Below are 10,662 nucleotides of genomic sequence, written 5' to 3' on the forward strand. Positions count from 1 at the left end.
TTTGGAGTTGTATAATTAAAAAATGTGCCTACTCTTTGTCCTAGGCTACTGGCCTAGGAGCTTCTAACGCCATGGGAACTCTTCAAGTGGTAGAAGCATCTTTGTTATTCTTGAGCCTGTTGGGTCACCCTGAGTTTATGCAAATGAGGTGGTTCACGGTGGGCCCCTAGGTAGCTTCAGGAGGGGAGCTGGTCACCAGAAAGGGCAACTATGTGATTAAAGGGTTGAGATGTGGAGTCAGCCTGAGCCCTGAGGAGAAACAGAGGGCTGGAGATGGACTTCAGTCATGTGGTCAATTATTTAATGAATCATCTCTATGTAATGCAACTCCAGCAAAAATTTTGGAAACCGAAGCTCAGTGGTGCTTTCTGGTTGGTTAATGCACTGATGTTCTGGGAGGGTGATGTGCACTGATTCCATGAACACAGGGCAGAGAAGCTCTGTACTTGAGACCCCCGTACACTTTATTCTATGTGTGTCTTTATTTAAGTGTTCCCAGGTTATATCCTTTATAATAAAATTGTGATCATAAATATAATGCCTTCTAAAGTTTTGTGACCCGCTCTAGTGAATTAGCGGGATTGTGGGAATCACCCAGAACTGGAGCCAGCTGATATGAAGTGAAGGCAGTCTTGTTGTGGACCCTGCCCTGTAACTTTGGGGTCTCTGCTAACTCCAGGTTAGTGCCATAATTGAATTGCAATACACCAGTTGAGGTCGAAACAGAATAAGGGTGAATAAAGGTAAAAATTAACCATGACTTCCTCACACCTGGCAACAAAGCTAAGACTTTATATCATTAAAATATTGCAGGCAAACGTGGAGGGCTGCAGAAGATGACCTTGGTCTTGACTTCCTCCTGAAGAATGTATGTGTATGTGTAAGTGCATGGTATGCATGCATATATGAAGTTGGAATACCTTGAATTATATAAAGACAGCCCTCATTTTATTGCCCTTTGCTTTATTGTATTTTGCAGTATTTTTTTAAAAAATTGAAAGTTTGTGGCACCCCTGTGTTGAGCGAGTCTGTCAGTGCTTTTACCACTGCAGGAATTTTTTTTTTTTTGAGATGGAGTTTTGCTCTTGTTGCCCAGGCTGGAGTGCAATGGCGTGATCTCAGCTCATTGCAACCTCTGCCTCCTGGGTTCAAGTGATTCTCCTGCCTCAGCCTCCTGAGTAGCTGGGGTTACAGGCATGCGCCAAGTGGTCAGCGATTTTTGATGTTACTATTATAATTGTTTTGGGGTGCCATGAACTGTATCCATATAAGATGGCAAATGTAATCAGTAAATGTGTGTGTTCTGACTGCTCCAGCAACCAGCTGTTCCCCCATGTCTTTCCCTTTCCTTAGGTCTCTCTGTTCCCCAAGACAAATGGTGCAGAAATTAAACCAGATAATACCTTACAATGATGGCCTCTCAGTGAAAGGAAGAGTCACATATCTCTCACTTTAAATCAAAAGCCAGAGAAATAACTAAGCTTAGTGAGGAAGAAATGTTGAAAGTCAACATAGGCTGAAAGCTAGGCCTCTTGCATCAAATGGTTAGCCAAGATGTGAATGCAAAAGAAAAGTTCTTGAAGGAAATTAAATGTACTCCTCCAATGAACACACCAATGATAAGGAAACACAACAGCTTTATTGCTGACATGGAGAACGTTTGTGTGGTCTGGATAGATCAAACCAGCCGTAACATTTCCTTAAGCCGAAGTCCAATTCAGAGCAAGGCCCTAACTGTTTTCAATTCTGTGAAAACTGAGAGAGGTGAGCAAGATGCAGAAGAAAAGTTGGAAGCTAGCAGAGGTTTGTTCATAACATAAAAGTGCAAGATGAAGCAGTGAGTGCTGATGTAGAAGCTGCAGCAAGTTATGCAGATCTAAGATCCTTGATGAAGTTGGCCACAATAAACCACAGATTTTCAGTGTAAATGAAACAGATCTCTATTGAAAAAAGATGTTGACTTTTAAGTCTTACTATTTAAGAAGTACATTTTGTAAGACTGCAGCTGCCATAGAGAATGAGTCCTCTGATAGATCTGGGCAAAGTCCATTGAAAACCTTCTGGAAAGGACTCACCATTCTAAATGCTATAAAGAACAATTATGTGATTCATGAAAGGAGGTTAAAATAGCAATTCCAACCCTCACGGAAGGTTTGAGGGGTTCAATACTTCAGTGGAGGGAGTCACCGCAGATGTGGTGGAAATAGCAAGAGAACTAGAATTAAAAGTGGAGCCTGAAGATATGACTGAATTGCTGCAATCTCATGATCAAATTTTAACAAATACAAGTTGCTTCTCATGCATGAGCCAAGAAATTGGTTTCTTGAGATGGAATCTACTCCTGTTGCAGATGCTGTGAACATTGTTGAAATGACAAAAAAGGATTTAGAATATTACATCAACTTACTTAATAAAGCAGCAGCAGGGTTGAGAGGATTGACCCCAATTTTGAAAGAAGTTCTGCTGGGGATAAAATGCTATCAAATAGCATCACATGCTACGGAGAAATCTTTCATGAAAGCAAGAGTCAATCGATGCAATAAACTTCATTGTTGTTTTATTTTAAGGAATGTTCATAGCCACCCCAACCTTCAATAACCACCAACATGATCATCAAGACCAGATCCTCCACCAGCAAAGATTACAACTTGCTTGAGGCTCAGATGATCATTAGTATTTTTCAGCAGTAAAGTATTTTAAAATTAAGGTATGTACACTTTCTAGACCTATTGGTATTGTACACTTAGTAGATTACAGTATAGTGGAAACACAACTTTTATATGTACTGATGAACCAAAAATATGTGTGTGACTCACTTTATTGCAGTGGTCTGGAGCTAAACCTGCAAAATCCCTGAGGTATGTGTGTAAGTAATTAGAATCTTTGATTAGACAGAAAGAAACTTACCAAGAAAACAGAATCTAGAAATGTTTTATTGACTTAAAATCTTCCTTTTTCATAGTAAAGTCATAAACACTTAGGCAGGAAGGAGCTTATGATGTCACTGAACTCAGTCTCCGAATTTTACTGATGAGGACATTGAAGTCCATAGATTCAGATCTGATAATTCATCTAAGGTTACGTGAGGGTGGAACTGGATTCCAGACTGCTCCAAAGCTGGTCTGTAATCTAGCCTTGATGTTTTCTAGTCTACAGCTCCATACACTAAATGAGAGGTTGTGCATATAAACATTTATGTAGTTTTACTTTTTTTTTTTTTTTTTTGAGATGAAGTTTCACTCTTGTCACCCAGGCTGGAGTGCAGTGGCGTGATCTCGGCTCACCGCAACCTCTGCTTCCCGGGTTCAAGTGATTCTCCTGCCTCTGCCTCCCGAGTAGCTGGGATTACAGGCATGCGCCACCATGCCTGGCAAATTTTGTATTTTAACTAGAGATGGGGTTTCTCCGTGTTGGTCAGGCTGGTCTCGAACTCCTGAACTCAGGTGATCTGGCTGCCTCGGCCTCCCAAAGTGCTGTGATTACAGGCATGAGCCACCGCGCCCGGCCTGTAGTTTTACTTTGTATGTAATTTGGCAAGTAATATCATTCTTACTGAAAATTTTAAACACCACAGAGGTATCTAGAATAAGTATCAAAATTCCTTTTTCCCACAGTAGCCACAGTTGTCTCTCAGAGAAAGCCATTTTTACAGTTGGGTATGTATTCTTCCAAACCTTTCCCCAGACTTTCACATACAAACAACAAGTGATTTGGATAGAAGCACTTTTCCATAAAAAGTTCATGAATACATATTCTTCTTCAGCTTTCCTTTCATACTTAATGGTTGGTTTTGGGCATATTTCATGTCAGTATTATAGCTCTAATCCACTCTTCCAACTACTGCCTAGATTATACATATTTAATTATGTGTAATAAATAAAAGAGAAAACAACATTCACATTATCTGATGGAGAAGAAATGAAAGAAGTTTCATTTGTATTTTGTGGATTTCCAGTGCTTTTTAAAAAAAAATTATTGCTTACTTCCTTTGTTGTACTTGTTCTCTAAAGTTAAAGTTTCTTTTCTCAAAATGTCTTTTATATCTATTTGCTAAAGGAAATATATTTACAATACTTGCCTTTTGCAGCATATTCGAACTTCAGCTTATTTAAATACTTCATGGTATTAACATTAAATCTAAGTTTAAATCTGTAGCTACTCTGATCAGAAGGGGATTTATCATCATTAGAAGCAGAAATTATTCCTGGGCTGCAAATAAAAGAAACAGAAGAAAATGGTGTATGCTTCACTTATGCGTAATCACTTGAAATGTTTTTCTACATACTTGAAGTAACATAGAGCATCAGATCTTCAGTACATTATTTATTAAATGTTTTTCATAGAAATTTATAATATTAAGTGGTTTTTCTATCTAGAAAGATTAGAAATTAAGGATAGACTTAGTGACTGAAATACGTTTTCACAGTTTTTTCTTGTTTTAATCCTTAGATTTTTTTTGACTGAATGAGTCCTCTAATTCTTATTTCCCATTCTTATTTGGTTCTGATAAACATTGCCCAGGGCCCAAAGGGAAACTTATTTTTTATTGATGGTGATAGGTACCTTAGTGCATAAATTATGATCTCCAAAGTTCATCTAGTAGATGGCATTAGTTCTTTTGTTTAGAGTTAAAAGACAAGTAAGTTTCAGATGATTTGCGAGTTGGTTAATAATCAAAGTAGCATTTCCAGTGTATAAATTTGAAATAAAATAGGAATAAGTAGAGCATAATGGCAAACATATACACATATATGTGCTTTCTAATTAGAATAATTTTAACGTAAATGTTTCTGTTATATAGACCCTTCCTATTAGCCAGTTTACCAGTGACTAAATAAATGAGATACATGTTATTGAAGTTTTTGATGTATGTAAATCTTCTTCATCTTTTTCTTCATTCTTCATCCTACTCTATTTGAATATATCAACGTAATGGTAAGTTCACCACAACCCAAGAGTAAAATGGATCTGTCAGGCCTGGCAAGAACATAAAACAAAGGGTAATAACAAAGTTAATCAAATTAACTAATAAGGAAATATACATATTTCCCTTTACAATTCTCAAGTTAACATTTCTGGAATCAATACGTTATTACAACAAATAATGAAAAAGGATGTAGTTGATGTGGGGTAGTAGAAGATTTGGGATACAGATGAGAAATAAACACAAAAAGGAGGTTTTTAGGATTTTTGTGAGGTGTGCTAACACCAAAGAGGTTTTGCAGTTTTTTGTTCATTGATCACCTTACCTACGGTTATTTTGCCTTATGCCTAACACAGTGTGATGTGGTCTATTTATATTCAAACTCTTGATTTTGAGTGAGTAAATATTAAGTGAGTAATGCCCTGAGCAATTTTTCAAAGGGAAGGTAGCCTGTCATAGTAAAGAAGGAGGCCTTTATAGTTGTATAGATCTGAGTTTGAAATCTAGCTCAATCCATGCTAGCTCTGTGACTTTAGAGTATTAAGTTAAACTCTCGAAGCTTTAGCTTCCTCATTTCTAAAATTGGATAATGATACCTATTTATAGGATTTTTCTGAGATGTAAATTAACATGTATGATATCCTTAGATCAGAATATCATGTCTGTATACTCATACATGACAGTTATTGTGATTCACAAGCAGAGGCATTGCTTAGGAAATGTCATGACTCTGTGCAAGTAAAGAATCTATCTTCAGATCTAATTTCAAGTAGAAAAGTAAATGTTCTATATGTGCATTTAACAAATATTTATTGACTGTGCACTGAGCCAGGTGTTGTCTCCATTAGAATTTGTACACATTAGAAAATGGTACTATCAAGGAGCTTACATTAAATAAAGAACATACAGACAAAGATATGAAGATACATGAGCAAAATCTAAATTATGTTAGATCATGATGACTGATAAAGAGGAACTAAAGTAAGGGGGATAGACAATGCTGGCAGAAAATTGAAATTTTAGATAGCATTGTTGGGGAAATCTTCACTAGGAAGGTAGTATTTGAGCAAGGATCTAAAAGAGATGATGGAGAGAGCCATCAGGATATTTGAGGGAACAATTCCTACAAGACTCTAGGTGACAATAAAACTGGTGTGTTCAAGGAAAAGCAAGGAGGACACTGTGGCTGGAGCAAGATGGGACTGAGATCGGAGACTGACAGGAGCAGATTGTGTAGAGCCTTATGGATCATTGTAAGGATTTTGGCTTTTGTTGGGAATGGGAAAAGAAGCTATGAAAGACTTTTTAAGCAGAGGAGTGACATGATTTGCCTTCACTTTTAAAAGGATCACTCCAAGCTATTGTGTTGAGTACAGTGCAGAGAGGCAAGGGGGACCAGGGAGACCAGCTAGGAAGCTCTTGTAATACTCTAGGAAAGAGAGGATGACAGCTTAAACCAAGTGATAGTAGCAGAGAAGATAAGAAGTGGTTGGATTCTAGATAGAATTTGAAGGTAGAGTAGACTGGATTTGCAAATGGATGAGATATAGGGTATTAGGTAAAGAGAGGAATCAAGGATAACTCAAAGGAATTTGATGTAAGCCACTAAAGAATAGAATTGCTATTTATTGAGGTTGGAAAAACTTTGGGGAGAGCAAGTTTGACGGAAAAATCAAGAACTCATTCTTGGACATGTTGTGTTTGAGATGATTATTAGATATCAAAATGAAGATAGTCCAGGAAGAAGTCTAGGCTGGAGATATTTTTGGAATTACTAGGGCATAGATGGTATTTTGGAAGTTTTAGGGCATAGATGGTATTTAAAGCAATGAGTCTGGGTAATAATATTGCCTGAGTCCATTTTGTGTTGCTGTAGCAGAATACCACAGATTAAGTAATTTATAATGAACAGAAATTAATTAGTTCACAGTTCTGGAGGCTGGGAAGTCCAAGATTAAGGGGCTGTCATCTGACAAGGGCCTTCTTGCTGCATCATCCCATGGCAGAAGGGCAGAAAGAGAGTGAGAGAGAGCAAGCAAGAGGAGGATAAACTTATCTTTTTATAAGAAACCCAATTCCATGATAAAGGCATTAATCAGTTTATGAAGGTTTTACATCCATGATTCAATCACTCTTCAAGGTCCCACTTCCCAACACTTCTCCATTAGGATTAAGTTTCCAATAAATGAAGTTTGGGGGACATATTCAAGCTCAAGCCATAGTAATTACCTATGGAGTGAGGGTGGGAGAGAAAAAAGGAGAGGTTCAAGGACTTAGACCTGAGATACTCCAAAATTTGGATGACAGGGTAATGAGGAGAAACCAGCAACTGAATGAAGATGGAGGAAATGCAGCAGTGAGATGAAGAAAGTATTTTAAGGATCAGTGGTGTCAAATGCAATAGGACAAGGAGGATGAGGACTGAGAATCATTGGATGCAACAACTGCCATTGGATTTCTTCCCATGGAAGTAAGTTTATTACTCCACATCACTTGGCCATAGCAAGCATGAAAAATGATGACCCAGCAGAGAGAACACATTCTGGTTAGAAAGTCATAAAGCTGCAGCAGTATAGATTCCTTATCAGAATTTTGTAGAGATAATTTGAATGAGGCAAAGATTTTCTGAGCAATCAGTCTGTCAAGATTCAGTTATTCAGCATTTCGACTAATTTGTGTTGGCTATTTTTTGTTGGTGTTAAAGAATAGCGTACGTTTTTTGTCACGTGTTTTCTTTTTATGGCAGGAGCAAAATTCTTTTATGCTTTTCTACACTGTAACCAGAAGTGCAATTGCAGAATTCAGTTTGTTATGTTTAATGATAAAAGAGATTGATAAAAGTCCTTCATTAAAGGAACTTTGACCCCAGGTAGTATTCAAAATGTTTAACAATCAGTGTAGTAGAGGATCGATTAGAGAGTGGCCAGTGTACTGCTACTAAAAGGACTCTGGCCTATTAAAAAATAATACTATCATGATGAAGAACACGAACATAAAATTGATGATGAAAATCTCATGAACTAGTGAATGAGATTAGCATTTTAAACTTTGCATTTCAAATTAAAGTTTAATCAACACAGCTCTCATTCTGAATGGCATTAGCAGTATCAGGTTCAAAGAAACAAATTATTTTTGCCTGCACCTATTATTTGTCTAGTATTTGACAGAAATTATGCCACAAACCTGTATTTCCTATTTTTCTCATGTTTTGATGAGTTATACTAGAAACCAGTTTGAGAGATCTTCCTGTTTTGCCCACTGAAGTTCTGCTCTTGAAAATTCTGTAAGTTGGCACTGTATAAAATGAGTGCCCTGATGGAGAAACAAAGGCATATGTTCCTTTATAGATTTGTTCATAATGGGAAGTGGGGGCCGCGAGTTCTGTCCTGCTGGCAGCCCAGTGATATAAACCAGGCTCTTTGACTTCAGTCACCTTCACCTATGGCAAATGAAATCTAGGTCTTTAAATAATATAGGGCTGGGCTGTGGTTTCATTGTTCTGCCGGAATATGATCTAATTTGACAGTTTCTACTCTAAGGAAAGACACAGAAAATGAGGAGGAAATGACAATAAAGCATTTCTTTTGGGAAGTAGCTAGGATGTGAAGCCCCAGTAAATAAATGAATAAATAAAATAACTATTTAAGGGTTGATTTTAGAGTCCTTGCCAGTATGGCTAGAATCTCTGCGATCCACTGGATTTCAGTGTCTTTACCATAAACTTCCAAATATTCATCAAGAAAATGCAAGCTTTTAAAATGTTTTACATTCAAGACAGTGCATATGGTAAGACAGAACTTTTAGCTGAATCTCACACTTTACAGTGCATTTCTGAATCTTTGCCTTGAAAAAAATACTATTTTTTCAAAAGAATAAACAACTACAGCTACCAACTACCATTATTATCAGTATTAATTGTGCACTTACTAAGTGCCATGCTCAGTACTAAACGTACTAAGTAGTTCACAAAAGTGCTGGAAATCCAGCTGTTTTGGACATAGTGTGATAAACAGACATAAGGTAAGAGAAAATTTTTGTACTATTGGCCAGCAGTAGCAATTAATAAGAAAAATCGATACTTTTCAGATTAAAGAGTACCTTTTATAGAAATGTCTAAGCACTTAGATAAAAAGATCTCTTGAAGTTCCATTCCACAGATAAGCAGATTTTAAATCTCCAAAAGAAGATCAAAGAAAAGACACTTTTTGAGCCAAAAGTGCTCAATGTGTATGTGTATATGTATAGGATGGGGAGGGGAGAGGAGGGATACAAATAATAAAACATCCCTAAATTCTGAAGAGTTTCTTCTTCTTTTTTTTTTTTTTTTTTTTTTTTTTGAGACGGAGTCTCGCTCTGTCGCCCAGGCTGGAGTGCAGTGGCCGGATCTCAGCTCACTGCAAGCTCCGCCTCCCGGGTTCACGCCATTCTCCTGCCTCAGCCTCCTGAGTAGCTGGGACTACAGGCGCCCGCCACCTCGCCTGGCTAGTTTTTTGTATTTTTTAGTAGAGACGGGGTTTCACTGTGTTAGCCAGGATGGTCTCGATCTCCTGACCTCGTGATCCACCCGTCTCGGCCTCCCAAAGTGCTGGGATTACAGAATTCTGAAGAGTTTCTAAAGATTTCTAAAGAAATTTTTGGTATAATTCCTAAAATGTTTACTTACTATTTTACTAGGTGTTTCATTTTGTATTTTCTTTGTACTTGCTTGTCCCATGTTCTTTCAGATTTCCTGCTGATATGCTAGAGGAACATGGTGTTTACTGATAGCTGTATACTTAGAAGTTTAAATGTGAACTCAGGAAAAATTTTTGCTCTGCAAGAGGGAGATGATGAAAAACAGCTTGGACATAGGCAAGTGGACCGAGGTCATCTTTCCTAGGCCGAAAAGCTCAAATGAGTGAGTCTGAGCTGTTGTCTTCTATTTTCTCCTCCAGGTCCCCTTCCCACCATTCTCCACCCTGTTCTCTGCCCCTGGAGCCTACCTATATGGACTTGTTAATGGGATCCCATTGCCTTTGTTGGGTTTGGCCAATTGAGAGCACTATTAAAAGACCAGAGGGAGGGAAGAGAGCACTGGCGGAGTAGTTGCTTGCCTGGGCTCCTTCCTGTGGGGTTGACTCAGTGCCCCTTAGCAGAAATCTCTGGTCCTTTCAAGGGGTCTTTTTCTACATGACTTTCTCTCTCCAGATCCCAGTAACCACTGCTCCCCTCCTTCCTTGTGGCATAGGAATGGTGACAGTCAGACTACTGTCAGGCCTTGGTGACTCTTCTGTGTATTGTGGTTCCCCCATAGCAATGCCTTTATAATTAAGCTCTTCATAAATAAACTCTGCTAAAATTAACCTATTGTCTGTGTGTCATCTGTTTCCTACTGGGGACTGGTAAAAATTCTATTAATCTACAAGAAAGAAAAGTTATTAAGGATTCGTATGTCATGCCACATACAATACTGTTAGATTTGCATTGGATTAGTGTTTATTGCTGAACCTCACAATAAACAGTGATATTATTTTCTATTACCTAGAAAAATATTATCAGTTAGCATTTCAAAGGCCAGGTGACTGTCATGCTGTCATGAACTTGTTCTGAAGAAAAATAATGATTTGTGTATGCAGCCAACGGCTTGATACTGAGTACAGTAGTCTCCTATTATCCACCAGGGATAGGTTCCGAGATCCCCAGTGAACGTCTGAAATTGCACATAATACCACACTGTGTTTTTTCCTATGTGTACATAC

General features: G+C 37.9%; 1 long non-coding RNA gene across 2 annotated transcripts; it reads left to right on the plus strand.

Annotated features, from left to right (window-relative positions):
* The first annotated feature begins 2,439 nt into the window (after positions 1-2,439).
* Positions 2,440-10,266, plus strand: LOC110741781. 2 transcript variants are annotated; one of them, XR_002518634.1, is made up of 3 exons: positions 2,440-2,707; positions 7,232-7,394; positions 9,649-10,266. It is a non-coding gene; the product is annotated as an uncharacterized LOC110741781 (long non-coding RNA). The 2 variants fall into 2 exon arrangements; XR_002518633.1 differs by lacking the exon at positions 2,440-2,707 and having other exon boundaries at positions 6,884-7,394.
* The last annotated feature ends 396 nt before the right edge of the window (positions 10,267-10,662 follow it).

Source organism: Papio anubis, chromosome 19 (assembly GCF_008728515.1).
Source record: "Papio anubis isolate 15944 chromosome 19, Panubis1.0, whole genome shotgun sequence".
NCBI classification, from domain to species: Eukaryota; Metazoa; Chordata; class Mammalia; order Primates; family Cercopithecidae; genus Papio; species Papio anubis.